Raw genomic sequence first — 6,119 nt, forward strand, 5'->3', positions numbered from 1 at the left:
TCACAACCTGCCTGAGGTCACACAGCTGAGAGTCAAGGCCAAGACTGGAGCCCAGACGTTGTGCCTCCATTGTCCACGCTCAGACTCCCTGCTTCGCGTCCTGGGAGCCCAAGGGACTGACTGCACATTCCATAAACGGTCGGGAGAGCGGTAACCAGAGGAGGCTAACTGAATCACTGGCTAAGTCAATTCCTGTATTTATTGAGATCACGTCTCAACCAGGGTATTTTTAGGCAGTCTAGCATTATGATTCTCTAGCACTGGGAATGTATTAAACCCAGCCCTACTTACCAAAAATATGCCTTGTGTCCACATTGCCTCTCACACTCGGGCGAGGGAGCCGGCAGGAACAACAGGGCTCCGGCTCGCTGCCCGCGGGCAGGGAGGGCACCCGGGTCCGGGCTCGGACGTGGGGGTGGCCCCGTTTCCGCAGCCCTGGCTCTCAGAAACAATCCCAAGTCTTCCAGCATCGAGGAGGGGGCTCCCTCATAAGTCAGGAAAAAGAAGACCGACCGAGACTGAGAAGAAAAACAGGCAGAGAGAAGAGAACAGATTCCCCAGTTTCCTTAAACAAAATAGAAAGTGGCACATAGGAAAACTTGCAAATCTACACAGACTTGCCTGCTCTTTCCATCTGCTTCCTGGACTGAACAAAGCACAGATATCAACAATACTGATGCCGAACATACGGTCCCAGGCCCAAGAAACGAGGCAAGATCGGGGAAGGAAGCAGATGAACGCTCTCCAAGCATTGTCCGCGGGCCAGGCGCTGGCCAAAATCACCCGTCATCCTCAGGGCGGCTCGGTGAGGCTGAGACCTTACAGAGGAGGAGAGCGCCCATCAGGAGCTGTGACATCGCCCCGAGGCCCTGCCGAAAGCACGCGCCCGCCCGGCTGCATTCCAACCCGCTCCAGCTCCTAATCCAGGCTGCCTTCCAGGATGAGTTTGGAAGGATGGAGGACGGGGCGACGGTACCAGGGCCCCCAAGGGGACCAGGGTCAGCCGGGCAGACACACTGTGAGGTCAGTATCCCGGCTCATCGATGTGTCCCCTCAAGGCAGGACGGGGTGTCTGGGTCACGTCCTGCCCATCTGGGAGGCATCACTGGGGCATGTAGAGCTCCCGAAGATCCCACGCAGAGAGAGGCACCACCAAGCTTGTGCCCCCAGGCCAGGGGCTCTGTCCACAGTGCAGGGGAGAGTGAGCAAGTGGGGGAGGGAACCAAGCCCCGGGGGCCTGGCTGGGGCCCTGTCGTGTGTGCTGGACGAGGGGCTCAGCCTGGCCCCATCTGTCCTCGCCAGGGCAGGAGCGCCTGGGCCCTTGGATCCTCCTCTTTTCTGGGCACAGGTAACTATGATTGTAGAACTTCTCCTGATAAGCTGTCACCAGGGACCAAAGGATCCTTAGTAACGGAGACGGGGCTCTGGGCAGGCCGGCTGACAGAGCAGTGGGACTTTCTGCAAACGGACAGTCACGCACCTCAAGAGTGGCCAGCAGCCTGTGGGGTGAGGCCTGGGAGCTCACAGCGGCTTGGGGCCTTGGAGGATCTCACTGTTATTTATGCATGCTTTGTCCCCGACGCAGAGGGGAACTGAGGCTGCGAGTGCGTTGATGACTCCCAGGGCGCGGCCACTGGAAGCTGCACCGGGTCGGCCTCCTGGTCCCGGCCTGCTCCAGCCAGAGCCCCCACAACCTCCTGTTTATAAGGCCAAGGGGCAACACAAGGGGTCTGTCTCCCCCTCCGGCTCTGGACTGCCCAACCTCCTCTGATCCAGCCTGGAGACCCCTCGGAGCCCCCAGGCTGCACGGGGCCCTGCCCGGAGACCACGGGCCGGAATCAGCCTCCAGGGTGTGAGAGGGGGACGCCAGGGGCCTCCCAACAAACTGGTCAGTCATTGGGATGCCCCCTGTTTTGATCCAGTGATCTCTCTGCTCGGGAACCCACGTAATTCAGGTCGTTCCAACCGAACCCCGCACGTGGAGGCGTTAAGTGGGTCGTGATTAACCAGAGCAGAATTCGGGAGCCCACTTTGATGATCAACAAGGGGATGGCAGTGCTCACAGCCCATAAACTCTGGTGCCACAAAACGCGGATGTTTCAGGAAAAGTGAAAACTGCTCCCTATGAGAAAATGACAGCTACCTTCATTTTTGTTTTTGAAATTGATATAAGCTTATACGAAAATATTTTGAAAAGCAATATATGTGTGTGTATGTGTGTGTGTGTACACGCGGTGTGCACGCATAGTGTGCGGTCCTGGGAAAGCCGCTGTCGCCATGGACACTAGGTCCCCGGGGGCCTCCAGAGCTGGTGGTCACCGACGCGGGCTGCCCGGGGCCACTCTCCAAGCCCCCCCAGAGCCCCGCTCCCGCACCCGCTCGGCCCCTCTTACTTCAGCGTATGTTTGTGAGATCAGCCCATGTTCACTCCGTGCGTCCCTCCTGTGCGCACGCCAACCTCGCCCCTAAAGCTGTGGCGGGCGAAGGGAAGCGTTCGATGAACAGCACTCATCTCGAGGATCAAGCTCATCAGCTTCTGTGCACGCAGCTGGGGTGCTCAGGCCCCGCGGAGGCTGAGTGTGGTGGGAGTGTCCCTCGCAGAAGGGGGACGGGGGTCCTGACTCTCACAGGAGGAGTTTGGTGTAGAAGGTCCACAGCTCGAGGCACCCAGCTCTTCCTGGGCCCTGGGCCCCCACACGTGGCCTCCCTCCCACGCTCAGGTCCTGGTCCAGCATGTCTGCGCTCCTGACAGCTGGAAGGAGGATGGGGAAAGATCAGGCACCGCGCCTTCCTGTCACACACACCACCTCGGGCACTTCAATCGCCAAAACCTGGTCTTACAGCCGCATCTAGCTGGAAGGGAGGCTGGGAAAAGAGGTCTTTGTTTTGGGCAACCTTGTGTCCAGCTAAAAATCGGGGTGCTGTTACAAGATGAGAGGGGAGATGAGTGTTGGGGGCAACCAGCAGTCCCTTTCACAACCACTGATGTGCATTAATGTCCTACATCCAGTGACCTTTGAGTACACGAAGGTAAGTACATTATGTTCCTTCTTCTTTTATGAATATACTGTTTAAAGTAAATAGATTTTATTTCTTAGAACAGTTTTATGTTTCCAGAAAAACTGAACAGAAAGCACAGGGAATTCCTTTATATTACACACGCATACACTCACATTCACGCACCACGCACATACACTCACTCATACATGCCCAACCACACACATGTGCACCATCAAGGCTCTCACACACATGTGTTCACACATGCACACTCACACATGCATGTGCACTTACACAATGCTCACATGCATACACTCGTACTCACGCTCTCACACACGTGCACTCACATGCACATTCACGTGTGCATGTATGTGCATGCACACTCACATGCACGCGTGCACTCATACAATGCTCACACACATGCATGCTCACTCTCATACACGTGTGCTCACATGTGTGCGCACACTCACGTGTGCACACATACACACTCACACAAAATTCCCCCATTGGTTACTGTGGCGCATGTCTCCCTATTGATGAACCAATATTGGTACATGAGTATTAACTGTTTACATGAGGGTTCATTCCTTGTGCTCTAAATTCTATGGCTTTGAACAAATGTGTAATGACATGTGTCCATCATTACAGCATCATACAGAGTAGTTTCACGGCCCTGGGAACCCTCGGAGCTCCCCCTGGCCACCGCTGGTCCCATCACTGTCCCCACTGTCGTGCTTTCTCCAGAATGTCATAGAGCTGGAATCAGAGTATGTAGTGTCTTCAGATGGGCCTCTTTCCCTTAATAATACACATTTAAGGTTCTTCCCTGTGTCTTCATGGCTTCAGAGCTCATTTCTTTTTAGCGCTGAATGATATTCTCTTGTCGGACTGGACCACAGTCTGTGTGTGCATTCACTGAAGAACATCTTGGTTGCCTTCCAGTCGGGGTGATTACGGAGAAACATCTGTGTGCAGGTGTTTGCATGGACATATGTTCTCAACTCATTGGAGTAAACACAGAGGGGCACACTTGCCGGATCAGACGGTAAGAGTCTGTTCAGCTTCCTCAGCAAATGCCAATCCATCCTCCAGAGCAGCTGGCCATGCTGCGTGCCCACCAGCCACAAGCGAGCATTCTTGTTGCTTCACGTCCATGCCAGCCCGAGCTGTGGTCAGGGCCTCTCATTCTGACCATGCCCATGAGTGCGCAGTGGCGTCTCCATGCTTTAAGTCACAATTCCCTAATGGCACGTGCTTATCTGCTTCTGCCTGTCATCTTTCGTGAGGTTTCTGTTCAAATCTTACAGCCACGTTTTAATTGGGTTCTTTTCTTATTGAACGTCAGCGGTCCTTAGTAGATTTGGGATACGAGTCCTTCCTCACACAGGGCTTTGCAAATGTTGTCCCCATTGGTGGCTTGTCTTTCTGTTCTCTTAGCGGAGCTGTGTGCAGAGCAGGCGTGTTTAATTTTAATGAAGGCAGACTTAGTTTTTTTTTTCTTTCATGGATCGTAGTTTTGGCGTTGCATCTAAAAACTCATCACCAAACTCAAGGTCATTTGTATGTTCCCCTATTTTATGTTCTAGGAGTTTAGATTTAAGTCTGTGATCTAGTACAAGTTCACTTTGGTGAAAGGTGTAAGATCAGCGTCTACATCATTTTTTTGCATGTGCGTGTCTTTGTGAATATTTCTGCAACCATTAAATACTAATTATGAGGATGTACAAAGAAACTGGAAAGTATTAGGATATGATGTTAAGTGGAAGGCACTGGGCAAAGCTTCAGGTGTAGAGGGAACGGAAGGAGAAGCATGATGGTGGGGGAAGTGGGGTGGTCTGCAGAGAGCTTGAAGAGCTGGTTAAGCCAAGCACCTGCACTGTCTTTCTGCCCCAGGACCTTGGGTTGCATGCTTGTGTCCTGAGAGGGGCAGACAGAGCCTGGGCAAGGCCTGGGGGAGGACCAAGGCCTGGAGAGGTGCAACGAAGCAGGAAGGGAGGAGCTGGAAGCCACAGATGCTCCTCTTCAAGAGCCACCTGCTGACTCTGAGCTCTGCACAGCCTTGTTGGCCACGACTCTTACTGATGCTTTGAGCTGCAGAATCAGGGCTGGACCGAAGGTGTCCTTAGCTCTAAGCTGAAGTGTATCTCAAAGTTGTAGGGAGATGAGATGAATACCCACTGCTATTTATCAACCCAAGGCACTGGGTCCAACTCCACATGAAAACCCTGTTCCTGGCAAAGTAGGTTGGATGGTGTGAGACAAGAGGACCTGTGTCTGAGGACCTGGCTGGTTTAAATGGCCCAGACCCAAAGCAGGATGGTCCTCCTTTGTCTAGCTTTCTCTCGGGCCCCCCACCTCCCAAAGTCTGGAATGCAAGCCAGATATTAGCCAACTGACATCCTACGTTTTCTGGCCAGTCCTTCATCCCTGATCCTCCCCAGGAGCCAGGCCCTGTCCAGGGTCCATCTGTCCCTCCCATGATAAAGGCATACAGCACAAAGCCCTGGGTGGGTGGGTGGCTGGGTGCCCCAGCCCTTATGGCTCTCTGCAGACCATGCTGCTCCCCCCACCATCACGTCCCTCCCTTCTTTCTTTCTTCCTGTTACCCCAGATCTCAGCATGAAGCCTCATAATAGCCTGGCTGGTGTCCTGACTACAAGTCCCACATGGGAGTTCCCATGCAGGCATCATCCTTGTATCAAACCTCAAGACCCCCCAGGAAGAGTTTCCTGAACATTGCTGATGTCCTGAATACCCAGCATCTATGAAGCCCAAATGAACTTGTTAAAAATAAAAAAGGTACTGGTGATCATTTGCTCTGAGTTTAATCCAATTAGATGACTTACTTAAAATAAGGCTTTGGGGATGAAAACAGGGGCGCACACAAATCAGGAGCACACTGGCTCCTCCCAGTCCAGGAAACTTCCAGATGCAGTAGACAAGTGGACAGCCACCCTCTGCTCAAAGACACCCTTGGACTGAGAGCCTGCTAGCAGCTTGGTACATCTGAATGGTTCCAAAGTCACAACGTTCTTTCTTATATTAATCAGAACCTGTTGTCCTGAAGCTTCCATCTGTCAAAGCTGTGCATGTTCCTCTCGTCAGCTGCACAGAACAGATCT

At 53.2% G+C, this 6,119-nt stretch overlaps 1 long non-coding RNA gene across 1 annotated transcript; it reads left to right on the forward strand.

Moving 5' to 3' along the window:
- The first annotated feature begins 439 nt into the window (after nucleotides 1–439).
- On the forward strand, nucleotides 440–5,799 carry LOC144382428 (uncharacterized). Its single transcript, XR_013449398.1, has 3 exons — nucleotides 440–1,023; nucleotides 3,940–4,042; nucleotides 5,609–5,799. It is a non-coding gene; the product is annotated as an uncharacterized LOC144382428 (long non-coding RNA).
- Nucleotides 5,800–6,119: the final 320 nt, after the last annotated feature.

This window comes from Halichoerus grypus, chromosome 6, assembly GCF_964656455.1.
Source record: "Halichoerus grypus chromosome 6, mHalGry1.hap1.1, whole genome shotgun sequence".
Classification (NCBI taxonomy): domain Eukaryota; kingdom Metazoa; phylum Chordata; class Mammalia; order Carnivora; family Phocidae; genus Halichoerus; species Halichoerus grypus.